General features: G+C 35.9%; 1 long non-coding RNA gene across 1 annotated transcript; it reads left to right on the top strand.

Annotated features, from left to right (window-relative positions):
• Nucleotides 1–16,867: 16,867 nt before the first annotated feature.
• LOC131244476 (uncharacterized) lies at nt 16,868–17,593 on the top strand. Its single transcript, XR_009170313.1, has 3 exons — nt 16,868–17,005; nt 17,088–17,195; nt 17,281–17,593. It is a non-coding gene; the product is annotated as an uncharacterized LOC131244476 (long non-coding RNA).
• Nucleotides 17,594–22,683: the final 5,090 nt, after the last annotated feature.

Raw genomic sequence — 22,683 nt, 5'->3', positions numbered from 1 at the left:
TCGGAACCAAATGGATTTTTAAGAACAAATCTGATGAAATGAGAAATATCATTAGAAATAAGGCCAGACTAGTTGTACAAGGCTACACTTAGATGGAAGGAATTGACTACGATGAAACCTTTATACCAGTTACATGCCTTGAATCCATTAGATTATTTATATCAATTGCTTGCTATAAAAAATTCAAGATATATAAAATGGATGTTAAAAGTACATTTCTAAATGAAGAGATATATAAAATTCTTACCATTCTCAAATCTAAATTTCTTAATCAAATTCATAGCATATTTAGATTGAGAAATGAACATTCCATCAGGTTTTTGTTTTACATGCAACCCAAGGAAATAATTCAATTCCCCAACCATGCTCATTTCAAACTGAGATTTCATCAAATCTGCAAACTTAATAGACATGTCAGTACAGGTAGATCCATAAATGATATCATCAACATAAATCTATACTATTAAAATATGATCATTATGTTTTTTAATAAACAGAGTCTTATCAACACATCCCATTTGAAAATTATGGATTAATAGAAACTTTATTAGTTTCTCGTACCATGCCCTAGGAGCTTGTTTTAAACCGTAAAGTGCATTTTTAAGGCGATACACATGATTAACATTTTTGGGGTCTTCAAAACCCATCGGTTGTTCAACATAGACTTCTTCATGCAGATCACCATTTAAAAATGCACTTTTCATATCCATTTGATAAATCTTAAACTTTCTAAAACATACAATGGATATAAAAGTCTAATTGATTCAAGACGTGCTACTGGTGCGAAGGTTTCATCATAATCAATACCTTCAATTTGAGTATAACCTTGTACCACTAGCCTAGCCTTGTTTCTAATTATATTGCCAAGCTCACCAGACTTATTTTTAAAAATCCATTTGGTTCCAATAATGTGTTTATCTTTAGGTCTAGGTACGAGATACCAAACATCATTTCTCACAAATTGGTTAAGTTCTTCCTGCATCGTAACAATCCAATTTTCATCAGCAAGAGCTTCTTTACGTTAGATGGTTCTATCTGGGATGTAAAACATACATAATTACATATATCCTCAAGTTGTCTACGAGTATGAACACCAGTGAGAGGGTTTCCAAGAATCTGTGTGGTTAGATGATCTTTAACAGTCCTCAGTTCAGAATCAGTCTGATTAGATGAGGTATCAGATTTATCAATTACTAGGACTTCATCATTATCTGAACTTGAGACTGGTGTGTTTAAGTGATCATCAATGACTACATTGATAGACTCTTGAATCACACCGGTCCTTTTGTTCAGAATCCTATAAGCTCGACTGTTTAAAGAGTATGCTAAAAAGATCCCTTCATCACTCTTCGTATCAAACTTTCCCAGATTTTCACGATCTCATAAAATATAGCACTTGTTGCCAAAAACTCAGAAGTATTTGACAGTAGGCTTTTTGTCGAACCACATTTCGTAAGCCGTTTTATTATTACCTTTACTAGTGTAAACCCAGTTAATGATATAGCAAGCTGTATTAACTGCTTCAACCCAGAGATTCTTAGAGAGCTTCATACTATTCAACATGACATTAGCCATTTCTTGAAGCACTCTATTTTTCCTTTCAACTATACCATTTTGTTGTAGAGTTTTGAGTGCTGAGAAATCATGTAATATTCCCTGGTTGCTACAAAATTCTCAAAACTGCTATTCTCAAATTTAGATCCATGATCACTATGAATCTTACTAACTTGAGAGCCTTTTTCACTTCTTCAAGGGTTTCTGATTTGTCCCTTAAGAAAACAACCCATGTATATCTGGTAAAGTCATCCACTATTACCAAGATATATCTTTTGCCACCTCAACTATCCGTCCTGGTTGGTCCTACAAGATCCATATAGAGAAGCTCGAGTGGTCTTGATGTGGTATCGGAATTCACCATGTTGTGTGAGTTCCTCATTTTTTTGCCAATCTGGCATTCACCGTATATTTTATCTAATTTTTATAGTTTGGGTAGACCTCTTATAAGTTCCCGTTTGCTCAATCTATATAGATTTCGATAGTGTACATGTCCAAGACGTTTGTGCCATAAATCAGTCTCATCTGTATGGCCATGTAACACAATTAATTAGATTAGCTAGATTCGCTAACAATATAGGAGTTTTCAGATGTTCTATGTCCAGTTAGTATTACTGAACCCTTAATGTTTAGAATCTCACAGCTTTGATTAGAAAATAGTACACTATGGTTATTATCACAAATTTGAGATATGCTTAGAAGATTATGTTTCGGTCCTTCAACATACAAAACATTTTTAAACAAAGGAAGATTATAGAGTTGAACCGTACCTTAGCCAATTATCTTCAAATTGCTTCCATCACCAAAAGTACTTGATCCATCAGTCATATCTTTAAGATCGGTGAATAAAGCCTTATCTCCTGTCATATGCCTGGGGCATCCACTATCTAGGTACCACTTTGAATGGCTTATAGCTTTGAAAGTGGTGTAGGCAACCAAGCAGGTAACCTTAGGAACCCATTTCAGAATTGTTTTGGGTTTGGGAATATAGTTGGTCTTCTTCTATCTGTTGTTATAAGGATGACCTACTGAGTTAGATTTTAAGAGCACCTTGAGTAAATCAATTATCCTTTCAGCTAGTGGTTTTCTGTTCTGAATTTTCTTTTCAGCTAATGGGTTTCTGTTCTGAATTTTAAAGTTGACATAGCTACCTTTAGGTTTTTGAAAAGCTTTTGTATTTTTAGAAAAACCTTGACTAGTATTTTTCCCTTTTGAGTTAGAGGACTCTCCTTTCACAAACTTAGGAGGAGTATACTTTTGTTTAGGAGGAACATTTTTATCGTAGCCCAACCCAAATCTGTCGCCACATTTTTTAGATCTAAATAAAAGTTTTTCTAACTTTGGATCTCCTTGGGCATACCTCCATGTATCCTTTAAACTCAAAAGAGAAGATACTTCATTTTTAAGTTTCTCATTTTCAGATTTCAAATTTTCAATCAGGGAGGTTTTGAATTCTAAATCGCATTTTGATTTTTCAAAACAATCTGAAATTTGGGATTTTTAAAAAATAAGAGATTCAATACATTCTTTGAGTTTTAAAAACTTTTCTTTTTGAAGTTTAAGTTTGACAGTAATTTTACAGCTTTCCTTATATAGGACATTGTAAGCGTCTTGAAGATCATCTTCATTTTCATAATCACTATTCAGATTTTCTTCGCTAGTTGAATCATCATGATCTGAAAAAGGTGAATTTGGCTAGAGTCATATGGGCTTTAACTTCACTGCCTGACTTGGTTTCAGAATCTTCTGATTCAGAAGAAGCTTCAGAATCAAACGATTCATCCCAAGTAGCTAACATACCCTTCCTTTTTGGTTTGTCCTTTTTAGGACATTTGTTTGCTAAATGCCCATATTCTTGGCAGTTGTAACATTGACTATCTTTCAAAGACTTCCAAGTTTTAGATTTAGGTTTTGATCTTTTCTTATAATTTGATTTTTCAAAATCAACCCTCTTTTTACTCTTAAAAATCTTGTAAAACTTTTTCGCTAAAAGAGCCATATCATCTTCAGAATCAGAGTTTTATTGAGAAATACATTTAGAAGATTTAAGAGCGATAGAATTACTTTTAGGAACTTTAAAGTTTAACTCATAGGTTTGTAAAGAACCAACTAGTTCTTCTACCCTCATATTGTCCGCATCACGAAGTTCCTGGATCGTAGTTACCTTGGAGTTGAACCGTTCAGGAAGTGAGCGTAGTATCTTTGCACACACTTTACTTTCTGGGATTTTATCGCAAAGACCCCACATTGAGTTTACAATGTCATTTAATGTTGTGTAAAAGTCAATAAACATTTCATTTTCCTCCATATGAATTTCTTTAAATGGAGGAAGGCTCATATAGTTTATATAGGACTATGTTTTGTGATTTCAAATGGATGTGGACTGTATGTTATGTTGAATATTAATTTAAAGGTTTGAAGGATCATGTAACAACTGGTGCATGATTCTTTAATCAGATATTCTGCGTTATGTAACATATCTTGGAAGTGTGTTTTGTCACTAATTTGACAAAGGGGGAGATTGTAGGTGCTATAGTTGATAGCCCCTTTTTGTTGTCAAATTTGTAGTGCCAAAGACACTGTTATGAAGCTTGCATATGTGAAGAACAAAGCTCTACTCAAGATCAGCTTTGATTGACAAGCACCGTTCATAAGTCAAGACTCGAGAAAGTGAGATTGTTCGACTTAATTCAAGACAAGGATAATGCAAGACCTCAGGAAGCTTTCAAGTTCAACCTCAAGATCTCAAGAAGCTTTCAAGTTTGAGCTACATCAAGACTTCAAGCTTCATTACTTTCAAAGGTCACTCGTCTCTAAGTTTCAATGTCCTTACTTCACTATTGAGGTATGACTGACCTTAGGTTGACCTTTAAAGTAGGCCATTTTGGATACATAATTCATATGTTTTATATAAGTGAGTTTAATCTATTCTAAGACTAGTCCTGGACTTTGTTCGACTAGTCCTAGCACTGCTTCAACCTGTCTAAGAATTTCCTGGATCAATCGTAAGTTTGTTGTAAAATTTAAAATTTTTTGTAAGGCTTCGACTAGTCTTAGGGACTGTTCGACTAGTTGTATGAACAGTGTCGACTATTTCTTCAACAGTCATAGTCCTACGACTTAAAGTACATTGTTGAAATTCGGCTAGCTTCGACTAGTCATAAGCAACTTATTACCAGTCGAAGGAGACCTATGACCAGTCGTAGACCACCTACGACCAATCGTGAAACCGCCAGATCTTATCGCGCCTGAATTTTTAAATATCTGTTAGTTTTACAACTAGTCGTAGAGATCTTTAGGCCAGTCGAAGATGTGATTTGCTCACCTATAAATAGAGCACGAATCTCAGAATAAAGTAGGGAAATTCAAGATAATTTAATTCGGCCTTCTGAGAGATAAGTCTTTGCTCCATTTAAGCTAAGTGTGCATGTTTAATATTCTCTTTCTTTAGCTTTTAAAATTGATTTTGTTTCTTGTATTCCAATTTGATCTGAAAAAGAGGAAGTTTCATTTTTCCTTTTTTTTTTTTGGAATCAAAATCAATTAGAGCTAGCCCCATTTGGTTTAATTTAAAATCTATTAGAACCTAGAACCATTATAAAGTGAGTATTGAACATTGAACTTTGACATTCAAATCTCTACTCCGACTTGGTTCTTCTGGGTTGCTACAACGAAGGAGAAATTTAGGTATTTTACATTTATGTAATTTACTTTCATTTGGTTTTCTTTTGGGATTTGCCAGAAAAATCTCATTGTATTGGTTATCTGAGGAGAGCCAGGAAAACTCGGAAGAGGAATTTTTTTTTAATTGTGTAAGCCCACGGAGAAAGACACAATTGTGAAGGTTTTGAGTGAACCTTGAAAACCTATCTTTGATAGTGAACGCTGATATCCCTTGTGTGAGGATATTAGGAGTGGAGTAGTTGTGTGGCTGTTTGTTAACAGTTGGTGTACACACAGCCGAACCACTATAATCCCTTGTGTTTTGTGGTTGTGTGGTTTATATTTCATATCTTTAATTATTCATTTATGGGATGCATATGTGGATGTGAATGTTGTAATCATTTTATTTCAAGCTCAGTAGAGAATGTTGTAATAGTTTAGATTTATATTTCTACAATTTATTCCTTGTTATCTCTTTATCAGTTTGAGCTTTAGTTTCTCTATTTGTTCTTGTAAGGTTGCCCTACCATTTTTATGGTGCATGGTTGTCCTTAGAACAATCAATATTTTGAGATTGCATTCAGCATTGTGTATTGATTTATTTATTTGGCTATCTCTCTTTCTTTATTTTTGCTGTATTTATTTTAAATTTGGAATAGTCCTATTCACCCCCCCCCCCCCCCCCCCCTCTAGGACATATAGCTTGGCCATTTCACCACCTTCACATGGATGTTAACAACATCCAATAGGATGAAAAATGGATGGTTAAGATCGAGTGCAGAAACAAAATAGGCCCAACAATCATCTTGAAACATTTATCTAGTACGTCCCAACATGGATTGCTTATTTTTCAAAATAAGCACTTTGGTTTGATGATGCTTACCATCTGATCCATGGCTCAAAAAAGATGGACAACTGTACAAATCTATGCAATTCAATCTGATTTGCATGATGTTTACACCATGGTATGCTTTCAATTTTATGAGTGAATGGACCATCCGTATCAATGACTTCCTGTTCCATGTTGATGTACAAGCTTTGGGGATGGGGCTGTTAGCATTTCTCATTTATATAAACTCCTCCTTTGCTTAGAAAGCTTGCCAAGAACATGTTGTCTTAGACAGATAGGAAGTTTCAGCGAATCAGCCGTCACCTAGGACAAGCATGTGCAAGCAACATACCAACTTTAAGGAAATGCAGTTCAAGCAATGTTTTGCCTAGCTGGAGATCTGGCTATTGGTTTAATATTCTCACCCCTAGATGCATGTTTTAATATTTTTGATGAGAAGATTTCTCTATGATGACACCTTAAAAAAATTAATTTCTGTATATGATAGGAATGCTCTAAATGTAGGTGCTCCTCATGGAAAATGCTACCCATTTTACCTGTGTGATTATACCAAAGTTTTGTACCTGGGACTCTAAAATACAACCGAGCAACAAACCTATTTGCAAGTTAAAGCAACCTGGTAGAAATAAGCATAAAAATGGATATACAATAAAACCTTATGGGAATACACTACTTATGGTTTACCATGCAATGAACATGACATGTATATAGGATGAAATTTTTATTTTTGAACTAGAATGACATGCTTTTTGTTTTTTGGATGATAGATTATGAAATATGATAAGGTCACATAGAAGTGAATGAAGGGAAAAATATAAATATTAGCTTGATGACGTCAAGCAGTTTTAAGCTGTAGGCAATCAATCCTCACTATTTATGTGGTGTGGTCTTCTTAAGCATTTGATCTGCCTCATTTTGGGGGTAATAACCTAAAATGGATGGATGACATGGATAAAACACATATATCATGGTGGGCTCCACAGAGCTCCTAACAGGACCGTATATCTCTAGCTAGGTTCTACTAGGAGTAGTACTCAATCCTGACACTAAGGCAGCATACAAGTAAACTCTTATGTGGCCATTATGATGTATATGTCTTATCCATGCCATCCATCTTTTTACCCTTCATTTTAGGGCATGAAAATGTTATTGAATCATAATCTAAACTCAATTACACCATACCACTGGAAATAGTAGGAATTAAAGGCTTACTGTCGAAAACTTATTGAGGCCAATACTCTTGGATCAAGCTAATATTCGCTTCATCCATGTCTCTCTGTTACTAATGCAGCTTATATTGTTTCAGTGCCTTCTATTGCCTATAATTGTCCTTACAAACCTTAATGAGCTTGTATATTACATTTTTTATCTTAAATTATTACTGTGATTAGTTAGTTTATAGTGGTGACTTGTAATTTATAGATTTGTAAGTTAGATAATTAGTTACTCATTTGAGGATTTCTCTGGGGCCATACATAGATATGGTGTATTTTTAGTGGCATAGAGATTGTTCAAATTGTCCCATTTTGGACAGTTCAAGGTTAGATGGATAGTATGCTTTCATAGAATCTGTTTAAATGTTCATGCTTGATCCGCGTTGCATCTCCTCGTTTCTCTCTGGATATGTTTCTTCCGTTCTGTATTCAATGCCAAATATCTTTACATTGCTTTAGATATTTAGCATCGGAATGTAATGTAAGATTAACTTATCTAGAGAGGCATGGGGAGATGTTGCTGGATTTTCAGCGTAGACGTTTAAATGGAAATATGAAAGTATTATAATCTATCCAACCTTAGATGAGTAACTAATTTAGGATTTAATTGTATTAGCTTAGAATTGATGGAGCAGACCCGGATGTACATCGGAGCTATTCAGACGTTGAGCGGGGGTCCATGAAAGGTGGGAACCACTGTTATGACCATGATGAAGCTCTCCATTTTCTATAGACAGCATTGGAGTGGCCTAGCCATTTGGACGGACCGTGTTTATGTATTTGCTCAAAATTAATGAAGCAGACCTAGATGTGCGTCGGAGCTATCCAGATGAGAGGGGGTACCTGGATGGTGGGAACCACTGTTATGACCATGATGAAGCTGTCCATTTCCTATGGACAGCATTGGAGTAGCCAGGCCATTTGGACAGGCCGTGTTTATGTATTTACTCGAAATTAGTGGAGCAAACCCGGATGTGCATCGGAGCTATCCGGATGAGCGGGGGTCTGTGGAAAGTGAGAACCGCTGTTATAACCATGATGAAGCTGTCCATTTCTTATGGACAGCATTGGAGTGGCATGACCATTTAGATAGGACGTGTTTATGTATTTACTCGAAATTAATCGAGCAGACCCGGATGTGCGTCGGAGCTATCCGGATGAGTGAGGGTCCTTGGAAGGTTGATGAAGTTGTTCATTTTCTATGGACATCATTGGAGTGGCCTGGCCATTTGGATAGGCCGTGTTTATATATGTATTTGTAGGGACCACACCCTTAACCTAAACCACACCCTAGACTTATAACCTATAACCTAAACCTATACTTTTAACCTAAACCTATTCTCAAATCCCAAAACCTATAACCTAAACCTAAACCAAAACCTAAACATATAACCCATAACCTAAGCCTATACCTAAACCTAAAACCTAACGTTAAACCAAAACCTATAACTTAAACCTAAACCTATAACCTATAACTTAAAAATGTAACCTAAACTTAAACCTAAACCTAAACCTATATAACCTAAACCTAAACCTAAACCTAAACCTATAACCTAAACCTATAACCTATAACCTAAACCTAAACCTAAACTTATAACCTGTAACTTAAACCACCTATAACCTACACTTACAACCTACACTTATAACCTAAATCTAAACCTATACTTATAACCTATAACCTACAACATTAAACTAAACCTATACATATAACCTAAACCTATTCTCTAATCCTAAAACCTATAACCTAAACCAAAACCTATAACTTAAACCAAAATCTAAACCTAAACCTATGACCTATAACCTAAACCTAAACCTAAACTTATAACCTAAACCTTAACCTTAACCAATAACCTAAACTTATAACCTATAACCTAAAACCTAAACCCATTACTGGACTCGATCCCGAACCCGAACCCGATTTCATAAACCTAAACCTTAACCTATTCTCAATTCCCTAAAGCTATAACCTATAACCTAAACCGAAACCTAAACCTAAACATATAACCTAAACCTATAACCTTAACCTGAACCTAAAACCTAAACCTAAACCTAAAACTTAAATGTATTCTCAAATCCCTAAACCTATAACCTAAACCTATAACCTATAACCTAAACCTAAACCTATCCCTAAACCTATAACCAAAACCTAAACCTATTCCCAAATCTCTAAACCTATAACCTATAACTTAAACCAAAACCAATAACCTAAACCTAAACCTTAACCTTAACCTATAACCTAAACCTATAACCTAAACCTATTATCAAATCCCAAAACCCATAACCTAAACCTACACCTTAACCTAACACTATAACCTATAACCTAAACTAAAACCTATAACCTAAACCCGAACCGAAACCCGAACCCGAACCCAAATTCCTAAACCTATAACCTAAACCTATAACCTAAACCTAAACCTAAACCTATAACCTATAACCTAAACCCAAACCTATCCTCAAATCCCAAAACCTATAACCTAAACCTAAACCTTAACCTAAACCTATAACCTAAACCTAAACCTATTCACAAATCCCTAGACCTACAACCTAAACCTAAACTTTAACCTAAACTTATAACCTATAACCTAAACCAATACCTATGACCTAAACCTAAACCATAACCTATAACCTATAACCTAAACCTAAACCTAAAACCTAAAACCTAAACCTATTATCAAATCCCAAAACCCATAACCTAAACCTAAACCTTAACATAAAACTATAACTTATAACCTAAACCAAAACCTATAACCTAAACCCGAATCGAAACCTGAACCCGAACCTGAATTCCTAAACCTTAACCTAAACCTATTCTCAAATCTTAAAACCTATAACCTAAACCTAAACCTATAACCTAAACCTAAACCTATTCTCAAATCCCAAAACCTATAACCTAAACCTAAACCTTAACCTAAACCTAAACCTATGACCTAAACTTATTCTCAAATCCGAAAACCTATAACCTGAACCTAAACCATAACCTAAACCTATAAATTATAACCTAAACCAAAACCTTAACTTAAATCTATAACCTAAACCGAAACCTAAACCTTAACTTATAACATAAACCTATTCTCAAATTCCAAAACCTAAAACCTATAACCTATACCTAAACTTATAACCTTAACCTAAACTCAATTCCCTAAACCTAAACCTATAACCTATAACCTAAACTCAAATCCCAAAACTTATAACCTAAACCTATAACCTAAACCTAAACCTATAACCTAAACCTAAACCTATTCTCAAATCCCTAAACCTATAACCTAGACCTAAATCTTAACCTATAACCTAAACTAAAACCTATAACCTAAACCTAAACCTTAACCTAAACCTATAACCTATAACCTAAACCTATTATCAAATCCCAAAACCCATAACCTAAACCTAAACCTTAACCCAAAACTATAACCTATAACCTAGACCAAAACCTATAACCTAAACCCGAACCGAAACCCGAACCCGAATTCCTAAACCTTAACCTAAACCTATAACCTAAACCTGTAACCTATACCTAAACCTATAACCTATAACCTAAACCTAAACTTCTTCTCAAATCCCAAAACCTATAACCTAAACCTAAACCTTAACCTAAACCTATAACCTAAACCTAAACCTATAACCTAAACCTATAACGTAAACCTAAACCTATTCTCAAATCCTAAAACCTATAACCTAAACCTAAACCTTAACCTAAACCTATAACCTAACCTAAACCTATAACCTAAACCTATTCTCAAATCCCATAACACATAACCTAAACTTAAACCTAAACCTTAACCTAAACCTATAACCTATAACCTAAACCAAAACCTTAACCTAAACCTAAACCTTAACTTATAACCTAAACCTTAACTTATAACATAAACCTATTCTTAAATCCCAAAACCTATAACCTATAGCCTATACCTAAACTTATAACCTTAACCTTAACTCAATTCCCTAAACATAAACCTGTAACCTATAACCTAAACTCAATTCCCTAAACCTTATCCCTAAACCTAACCTAAGCCTAAACCTATAACCTACACTTATAACCTAACTATAATCTAAACCTAAAACCCAAACGTAAACCCTATCCCGAACCCGAACCTGATTTCCTAAACCTAAACCTTAACGTATTCTCAAATCCCTAAACCTAAACCTACACATAATCCTTATCTCCACTCCCTAACCTAAACCTAAACCTAAACTTATACCTATTCTCAATTCCCTAAACCTAAACATATAACCTAGCCTAATCTTAAAGCTAATTCCGTAAATTAACTGTAGTCTTTTCATTGTAGAGATGGATAAGAGTTGAATACGAGCTAAGAACAGGTTTGGCCCAGAGTATAAACAAGAGGTTCAAGAGTTCATGGAATTTGCGCGAAATCGGGCAGATTCAAGGAAAAGGATTAGGTGTCCATGTCGAAAATGCAAGAACATGATATATAAGACTTTAGACAAAGTAGAGGACGATTTGTTCATAGTTGGGATTGACCAGGGTTACACTTGGTGGATCCATCATGGTGAAGATATGACTCATAGAGTTGAGGCCACTGAAGTCCTTGCTGACCCAATTGTGCCAGATGACGAGGATGGAGATGTTGATGAAATGCAAGATATCATAGGGGATGTGTTCAGGGGAATAGCTGCGAATACTGATTTTGCAGTGAAAAACAGTAGCCAAGATATTCATCCAATGGGTGATGTCAAATCAGAAAAGTTTAGCAGGTTGTTGAGGGATGTGTAACGTCCACTTTATCCGGGGTGTGAGAACTTCTCCAAGTTGAATTTTCTTACAAAGTTGCATCATTTGAAGATAATAAATCATTAGAGTAACAAATCGTTTAACATGTTGCTTAAGTTGTTAAAAGAAGCATTACCAGACGGTGAGACATTGCCTAAGTCTCATTACGAGGTAAAATCCTTGATGCGAGACTTGGGCCTTGGTTACAAACTCATACATGCATGTATAAATGATTGTTTATTATATTGAAAAGAGCATGAAAAGGTTGAAGAGTGTCAAGAATGTGGAGAGTCTAGGTGGAAGTATGACAAAGCCAGGAGTAAGAAAATTCCACAAAAGGTGTTAAGGTACTTTCCATTGAAACCCAGATTGCAAAGATTGTTTGTCTCGTAAAACGGCTGAAGATATGAGGTGGCATAAGGGGAAACATGTTCATGATGAAGTACACTGAGGCACCCTACAGACTCTGAAGCCCGAAAAAAATTTTGACAAACAACATGACTGGATTGCAGAAGATTCTTGTAATGTTCGACTAGGTCTTACAAGTGATAGTTTTAATCCATTTGGTAATATGAGTAGCTCGTACAGTATGTAGCCAGTGGTACTTATGCCCTACAATTTACCTCCTTGGTTGTGTATGAAGGAGTCATTTTTCATAATGTCATTGCTTATTCCTGGACCCAGGTCACCTGGGAATGACATTAATGTGTATTTGTGACCGTTAGTAGATAGTTAAACGAGTTGCGGAATCAAGGTGTACAGACGCATGACACATTTGCAGGACAGACATTTCGATTGCATGCAACGGTCTTGTGGATAATAAATGACTTTCCTACATATGAAAATTTGTCTGGGTGGAGCACGAAGGGCAAGTTGGCTTGTCCTGCATGTGGTATTGACACTTGTTCATTGTCATTGAAGCATGGTAGAAAAACGTGTTATTTGGGCCATTGTTGCTTCCTTCCGAGCGATCATAGTTGGCGTAGGAAGATGATGATCTTTAATGGTAAACAAGATCATGGCCACCCCCGAAAGAGCTATCTGAAGAAGATGTGATGCAACAACTAAGTAACATTGAACAAGTTAGATTTGGTAAGGCATCGCACTTGAAGAAGAGGAAACATACAGTATTGGACTATAAGTAGAGGAAGAAGAGCATTTTTTTAATTGCCCTATTGGAGTGACCTGAAATTGTGACACAACTTGGATGTCATGCATATTGAGAAAAATATATGTGACAATGTCTTTGGAATATTGATGAACATAGAGAAGAAAATAAAAGATAGTTTCAAGGCTCAATTGGATCTACAAGCAATGGGTTTAAGGAAAGAGTTGCACATATAACTACATGAAAATTCGTATACTATACTAACAGCCTGCTATACATTGACAAAACCAGAGAGAAAGCGTTTATGTGAATGGTTGAGATTGGTGAAGTTTTCTGATGGGTATGCGTCAAACATATCTCGGCGCATAAACATTACGGACCGTAAGTAAAAGGAATGAAAAGTCATGATTGTCATGTCCTTCTGCAACACCTACTACCGGTTGCGATTCGTGGATTCCCGAGCAAGGATATCAATGCGGCGTTGAATGAGTTGGGGATATTCTTTAAGGATTTGTATTTGAAATCGTTGAATGTATATGTTATTAAACGGTTGGAGAGGGACATTGTCATAATCCTTTGCAAACTTGAAAGAATATTTCTACTTGCATTTTTCGATGTCATGGTACACTTAGTAATTCACTTACCGCACGAGGCGAAGCTTGTAGGCCTAGTACAATATCATTGGATGTATCCGATTGAAAGGTGGTAGAACCTATTATAATTTTTATTCATTCCATAAACTACATATACCCATGTTTTCATACGTATAACATAGTAGTTTTGTGTACAGATACCTTCACACACTCAAACGATTTGTGAGGAATAAGGCACGACCAGAGGGGTCGATAGCTGAAGCATACATTGATAATGAGTGCCTTACATTTAGCTCCATGTATCTTCATGGCATAGAGACTAGATTCAACTGAGAAGATCGGAATGCTGATGAAGGGTAGGAGCATGAACAAGGATTCATATTAGCATTTGCACATAACGTTCGTCCTTTCGGATCCCCGACGTTTCAGGATATGAACCTTAGGGATCTAGCAAAGGCGCGGTGGTATGTGTTGCATACTTGTGAAGAAATAGAGTTGTACTTAGAGTAAGTCTTCCCTCGATTATTGTTTTCTCTACATACGATGATCTTAATGTTTCTTGCTGATGATGTGTCATTTATGTGTAGCAAACACATAGACAAGATGAAGTACAAATTCTCCATAAATTATGATCGAATGCATCAAGATCAGTTTCCAGAATGGTTCGCCAAATGTGTAAAATTTCACATTGTATCTCACCACACTTAGAATTTTCGTTATATTGCACATTATTTCAACCTAAGAAGATCTCTAAACAATTATATTCTATACATGATAATAGATGAAGACGTTGCACACGAGCAACTCTGCGGATGCGTCTAATGCATTATACTCACTGACGTGTGGCCTTAATAGATGTGTATCTAGATATACAGGTTGTATTGTAAACGGGATTCGGTTCCACACCGAAGAATGTGAGAAGTACAGGACCACACAAAATAGTGGGGTGGTTGTGAAAAGAACAAATGAAGAGGATGAAATTGACTTTTATGGCATTTTGATGGATATTATTGAGCTGAGTTATTGTATGAGAAAGTAGGTGTACTTATTTAGATGTGATTGTGGGACATTGGAAATAAGAAGTTAGGAATACAGACTGACAACTACTTTACGAATGTAAATTTATCTCGGAAGTGGTTTAAGGATGACCCATTTGTCCTTGCCAGCCAAGCCAAACAAGTATTTTACCTCACTAACACCAAGTTAGGCAGCTCTTGGCAAGTGATACAAAAAATAAAGCCCAGGAATATATTTGATGTTCTGGTACCAAAAGTTGAAGATAGCGAGGACGGGGGAAATGATACGTCTAAGATTAAACAAGCATATCAAGAAGACATGCCATCTATGGATACAGGAACTGATTCAAGTGTTGATATTGATGTGGTGCAATTAGACAGAGATGATGTGCCACCTGATCATGTTGATGCCTCAATAATACATGACATTGTTAGAGATGATAGCGGTTTCATTGATGACAACGTTGCAGATAATGAGGAGAAAATACTGATCAGTGATAGTGATTGTGAAGAGCGATAATGATACAGACGACGATTTTTAAATGCACACATGATTTACATGTCATTTTTCAATTTGAATAATTTATACATTTCATATATACGTGAAAATTACAAGTCATGATTAATTCCTTTTATTAACCTATTTATAATCCACATTTACAGTTGAGCCAATTTTTGATCATGTCCTCCTCAAACCGAAGCGTAGCAGAAGCACACAACATACTTCATCAGCTATTACAGATGGATGTTTCAGTCATATCTTCTTCTGGTAGGGCCATAGAGATACTTGGTCTGGTCGATGAGTGTAGGCGGAATATATTGACGACGACTTAGAGGAAAGATTATACCATCTCAAAGAAATTCTGGGGCTGATGGAGATATATAACCCCGGGAAACGAGATATGGAAGATGCGACTCTGTTACTTGCACATCTGAATGGAGTCCCGAGAGACCAGATTTCTTCTATTGTGATTGGCATGTTGGCTATAAAAATATCGAGTGCTTCACACAACACGACATATGCTTCTAAAGCATATGATAACTTACGCAGGGAGTACTTCAGATAATTAACCTCAAAGTTATTTCGTATTATAACGAAATATATGTATTTAATATAAAATGACAATGTGTAATGGAATTTTTAATGGTTATAGATTAAAATTTACAGTTTTATTATATTCTGCTTGCATTATAGTGTAATGGTCTAATCATATTTTAATCATCTCTTTAAGCATAAGCACAAATGCATTGTACCGTCAACACTACTTGTATAATGTTTTAGTATATTCCACTTGTATTGACATTATTTAAATTTATAAGTTCGTAGCTCGCACATATTCAGTGATGGCACCAGGTGGGAGAGCACGTCATTTGCGCACTGGATCTAACCCTTCTACCCGTGATGCGACGGAGCTAACATCGTTGTCACATGTTGCATCGTAAGCATCTGATCCCTTAGTTGTGCATACACTGGGCACTGCATGTAAGTCTAGACATATATTTCTTTTAAGGATTTTTATTTTTATTTAGACTTACATATTTCTTTTACAACCGCATCGTCGACCAGTCGACGAGGACGTGGACCCACGCGTGGGTTACTTTTAGAGCGACTTACGTATGAGGGTAGGGTGACGGTAGAGTTCCCACAGGACTGCATTAGACCTGTTGGGAACAATGTCATGTTGTTTACGTTGGAGGTCGGTGTCTTATACCGATCTCTGATCCCCCACCACCCCCCATTGGGGAGATGTGACAGATGATGTGCAGTAACTCATCTGTCAGCACCTTCTGGTAAATTTTAGTAAATTAGAATTTATTTTATAAAAGTTCATTTACGGTTAAGTTATTTTCTTAATAAGTTTATTGCCTTAATCTATTATTTACAAAACTGCAGGATAAATTTGACTTGGATTTAAGTGTTCCTCACATCTCCCATGCCATCGACGATATGATCAAGGAGTTGTTTAAGGATTACTGCAGTAAGTTACACCAGCGGTACAAGCGATGAGCGAGCCACGAGGAGGCCGTACAGTCCGCACCGTCGCACGTGACTGATGAGGACTGGCGGATACTCTGCGATAGGTTTTCGTCTGATTCTTTTCAGGTAATATTTACGTATTTATGATATCTTAACGTAATAATTAAATTCACAATTAATAACAATGTATTATGAATAATGTGTTCAGAAGAAGAGCAAATAAATTCTGACAACAGGGGAAAGTTAGAAGTGAACCATGTGATTGGTTCAAAGTCATTTGTACGACTTCGTCACAACATGGTAAGAAAGTATTGGTAATTATTATGTTTATATATTATTTCCATGCATTTATATTAACCCTATTGTCCTTTTGATTCCACAGCGAGATTCCGTCACTGGCCAGGAACCCAAACCAGTAGACTTCTACAAAGGGACTCACTGTTAGCAGGTGACAGGATCTTGGGTACATCCTAGAGCCAGCAAGATTTGGGTACAAATCCTTACATTGTAAAATTTAATTACATTAAATTATAATAATATCATTTATGATGAAAATTCATATGTTTTCATTACAGGAGGAGATGGACACCTTACGCAGTCAACCCACTCCCGATGGTACTCAGCGAAGTGAGCCAAAGATCCTGAGTCAGGTGTTTGGCACCCGTTCTGGATATGTGCGTGGGCTTGGCCATGGTGCCAAGCTTATGACACCCGTTAGAGCTGCCTCCTGCCGATCCATCATCGTTGGCGACAACGTCGTACGCCGAGCTGATACCACAGAGAGAGAGGTTCAGCAGCTACGGGTCATCGTCGATGACATCAGAGATCAGCTGGACAGTTAGAGGGAGGAGCAGGAGAGGAAGATGATGGATCAACTGGTGAGGAAGAGGGAGGAGTAGGAGAGGAGGATGGAGGAGGAGCTGGCGAGGCAGAAGGAGGAGCAGGAGAGGATGATGGAAGATCAGCTGGAGAGGCAGAGGGAGGAGCAGGAGAGGAGGATGGAGGAGATGCGGGTGGATCATGAATGACAGATAACGGAGATGTTTCAAGCTCTCACTGCATGCTTACCCACCGATGCCCCACCACCTCTGCCTTCATCTTTGTGATTTTTTATATATTTGTTTATGATGTTAAGTTTATATGTATTTATGTGTGAATGAATGTGACGTGGATAATATTGTTTGTGCTTGGATGGATGTAGTTTATGTTTGGATGGATTTACTAGTTTGGGTTTAGATGAATCTGAATGTGAATATGATGAAATATATTATATAACAGGTGTATATCAGGATGAATATGATGAAATATATTGTTAACAGGTGTATATTGAGAATTTTGTGCTGGAATATTTTTTTAAAAAAAAGAGACTTTTACCTTCAAAAATTTTCATAGGTAAAAGTTTTTACGTATTTTTAGCGAAGAAAATGTTCGTCGCTAAAAGATCCGTAATTAGTTTTAGCCACGAAACTTATCGTCGCTAAAAGTAAACATTATTTCGCTAAAAGTTTTGTAATTATTTTTAGCGATGAAAACTATCGTCACTAAAAGTTGAAAACTTATTTTTTAAAAAAGTTTTGTAATTATTTTTAGGGACGAAACTTTTCATCGCTAAAAGTTTTGTAATTATTCTTAGCAATGAAAACAATCGTCGTTAAAAGTTAACAATTGTTTTTAGCGACGAAAATGTTCGTCGCTAAAAGTTTTGTAATGATTTTTTAGCGACGAATGTTACGTCACTAAAAGTTTTGTAATTATTCTTAGCGACGAAAACTATAGTCACTAAAAGTTTTGTAATGATTTTTTAGCGACGAAAATTTTCGTCGCTAAATGTTTTGTAATGATTTTTAGAGACGAAAAGTTTCGTCGCTAAAAGTGGTTTTAGCAACAAAAAATTCGCTGCTAAAAAGCTTACCTTTGGCAATTATTCAAATTTTTTGTTAATAAAAACCTTTTGTGGTGGTCTTTTAGCGACGAAGTTAGTGACGAAAATTTTCATCGCCAAAACTGTTTAACTACTAAAATTTGGCTTTTAGCGACAAAAATTTTCGTCGGTAAAGGTGTGATTTCTTGTAGTGCTTGGATCTTTAGCATGTGAATTCTTCAATCTTAGTCTCTTAAGATACATCCTTTGCTTTGGTAATTCTTGAGCATCAAATCCTTGCTTTTAACATTCTTTTAAAATCAAGCTCTCAGATTCATCCTGCAACATAAACATGTACAAAATATACCATTAAGCAGTATCATGTTTATAAAACCAAGATATAAGTAGGGAAAAATATGCAATATTTGATACTCAACACACTTCCTAACTAGCATTTTGCTAGTCCTGAGCAAAACATGCGTGAAATAACTTTCAATTCTCAATGTTCAAATCTTTTTTTAGAAATCAATCCTTCGTGCAATCAAGTATGAGTGAGTAGACTTAAGGTAAGAAAATGAGGTTTTAAAAACCTAGAGCTGCATCATACAAGCAATCTATCAAATAAATTCTTTATTAATTATATCAGAGTATAAGTTTATATACCAAGTTTTTCAATGTACTCAATGAAAATCAACTTACTTCCTATAAACATGTTATGCTCATCACTTCAAGATTGGTTGAAAACTTAAGTACTGATTCTGAACTTATCCCATTTTCCTTCTTTTTCTAGTTTTTGATTTTATATTGATGACCATTAATATTCCTTCAGTCTTTTCAGATTTTTCCTTCTTGTTCAAACTTTTTCAGTCTTTTCACCATACATGACCTTTTTATCGATCTCCTGTTTTTTAAATGGTTCTTTTCTTCTTTTAAGGTGGATAAAATTCTCCAGACTCAATTCTCGATATCTTTCAATGATTCACATAATAATAATTAGAAATTCTAGCATATCCCAAGGAAGCAACTTGAACGTGTTTTGTGATTTAGATTAACATAATATATGAATTTCCTCTTAATCATTCAAGAACCTTAGGTGGCAGTTTACTCGGGTGATCAAACTCTAACAATTCAAGATTCAATCTTCATCTTATTATCCCATTCAATGCATTCTTAATTACATAAATTATCGCTTCCAAACAAGTTTTAGCTTGAAAAATACAAAAATTTCACAATTTCTACTTAAAACTAAACAAAATACTAATTAGTTTACCTAATCCACACCCCCAACCTAAAATCTAAATTGTCTTAAATGTAAAAGATATAAGCATGCAATACACACGAGACAACGAAAATAAAGGAGTAGTATTGGAAAGATAGTACCTAAAGGAGGAATTAAGAAGCTTTTTCCGAGGATCTCAGCGTGAAGATGGGTTAACTAAAACACCAAAACAAACGGAAAGCAAACTAACCTAATCCTAAATTCTTTGAAAGGATACTATCCTAATCATGAAAGCAGCAACCTAACTACACCTTCATCAGACTAGGAGGTCAATCCTGGTAAACAGGATCATTTAGAGGTATGGACATGTCCTCTGAATTAAATTTCTTAACAAATGGCTTTAAACGATGTCCATTCACTTTGAAAGCATTGCCACTGTTCGGATTCATTATCTCGATGGCCCCATGAGGATAGACATTAGTAACAGTGAAAGGACCTGTCCAATGAGATCAGAATTTACCCGAAAAAAGATGTAACCAAGAATTGTACAAAAGGACCTTTTAACCAATCAAGAACAATTTTCGAATGATGTTCTTGTCATCTAATACCTTCATCCTATCCTTGTAAATTTTTGAGTTCTCGTATGCGTCATTCTGAATTTTCTCAAGTTCATTTAACTGAAATTTGTGCAGCGAGCTAGTATTGTCCAAATTGAAGTTCAGATTTTTAATAGCCCAGTAGGCTCTATGTTCTAACTCCACAGGTAAGTGGCAAGCTTTCCCATAGACAAGTCTAAAGGGAGACATTCTAATAGGGGTTATGAATGCAGTACGGTAAGCCTATAAAGCATTGATCAAGCAGATTGACCAATCCTTGCAATCAGGGTTAACCATTTTTTTCAAAATGTGTTTTATTTCTTTATTAGAAATCTCAGCTTGCCCACTTGTTTGTAAGTGGTATGGAGTGCTCACCTTGTGAGAGATGCCATATTTCTTCATTAAGTTTGCAAATGGCCTATTACGAAAGTGTGAACCTCCATCACTAATGATGGCTCGAGGCATTTCGAACTCGGAAAGGATGTTTTCTTATAAGAATTTAATGACCGTTCGATGGTCATTGTTCCGGCATGGAATCACTTTGACCCACTCAGTGACATAATCTACTGCTAGTAAAATATATAAATTTCTAGAGGATTGGGGGAATGGTCCAATGAAATCAATGCCCTAGCAATCAAATGCTTCAATGATTAGAACGGGGTTCAGAGGCATCATATTTCGATGGGACAATGCTCCCAACTTTTAACAATGCTCATAAGCTTTGTAAAACCCATGAGTATCTTTGAACATAGTGGGCCAATGAAGCTGCACTATAGAATTTTAGCTGTGGTCTTTTTAACATAAAAATGACCACCACGGGCCTAAGAGTTACAGAAAGAGATGACACTTTGGTGTTCATTGTTTGTCACACATCTCCTTAGAATTTGATCTGAGTAATATTTAAACAAATACAGTCATCCAAGAAGAATTTACGTACCTCGGTGAAGAATTTTTTCTTATCCTGTGCAGTCCAATGTGTTGGCGAGAGACTTGTGGCAAGATAATTACCAATATCAGCAAACTAAGGTGAGTGGGAGAGTTTAAATATTTGTTCGTTAGGGAACATGTCGTTTATGGGTGCCATCTCAAGAGAATCAGGGAGATTAAGTCTCAAAAGATGGTCAGCCACTACGTTATCTACTCCCTTTTTATCTTTTATTTCTAGATCGAATTCCTAGAGTAGGATCCATCGTATCAGGCAAGGCTTAGCATAATTCTTAGAAAGAAGATACTTTAGTGTTTCATGGTCAGTGTAAATAATGATCTTGGACCTATCAAGTAGGATCTAAATTTGTATAAAGCGAATACTATGACTAAGAGTTCCTTTTCCATGGTAGAGTAATTCACTTGGGCAGGATTTAGAGTTCTACTTGTATAATGAATGATGTAGGGCTACCTTTCTTTTCTCTGGCCTAACACCGCCCCAATAATATAGTTAAATGCATCACACATAATTTCAAAAGGAATGTTCCAGTCAAGTGGCTGCATGATAGGTGTGGTAGTTAACATGCCTTTGAGCTTAGAGAAAGCTTTTTGGCATTGCTCAATCCACTCATATAGTACTTCCTTTTGAAGTAGATTACATAAAGAATGAGAGAGGTGACTAAAGTCCCTTATAAATCTTCTATAAAGTTCAGCGTGTCCTAAGAGTATCGCATGTCTTGTATGCTCTTAGGTGGAGGTAGGTTATAGATAAGACTAATTTTAGCCTTATCTACCTTAATTCGCTTGGACGAGATGATATGTCCAAGAACAATTCCTTTACAAACCATGAAATGACATTTCTCCCAATTTAGTACCAAATTCTTTTCCTCACATCGCTTCACACATTTTTCAGATTTTTCAAACATTCATTGAAGGATGGACCAAAGACAGAGAAATCTTCCATGAAGACCTCCAAATATTGCACCACCATATAAAAAAAAATACTCAACATACATCGCTGAAAAGTGGCAGGGGCATTACATAGTCTGAATGACATCCTTTGGTAAGTAAAGGTGCTAAAGGGACATGTGAATGTGGTCATTTCCTGATCTTCAAAGGCTATCTCTATCTGGTAGTAGCCCAAATACCCGCCAAGGAAGCAATAGTACAAGTAACCAGCTAGTCTTTTCAAAATTTGATCAATGAAAGGTAAATGAAAGTAGTCCTTCCTCATGACGGTATTCAATTCCCTATAGTCAATGCACATTCTCCAACCATTAGTAACTCTAGTTAGCATGAGTTTATTATTGGCATTAGGTACGATGGTGATTCCGAACTTCTTAGGAACCACCTGAGTTAGACTCACCCATTGACTATC

The sequence above is a fragment of the Magnolia sinica genome, chromosome 4 (assembly GCF_029962835.1).
Source record: "Magnolia sinica isolate HGM2019 chromosome 4, MsV1, whole genome shotgun sequence".
NCBI classification, from domain to species: Eukaryota; Viridiplantae; Streptophyta; class Magnoliopsida; order Magnoliales; family Magnoliaceae; genus Magnolia; species Magnolia sinica.
The sequence above is the reverse complement of the archived record's forward strand: the minus strand, read 5'-3'. Positions and strand labels throughout refer to the sequence as shown.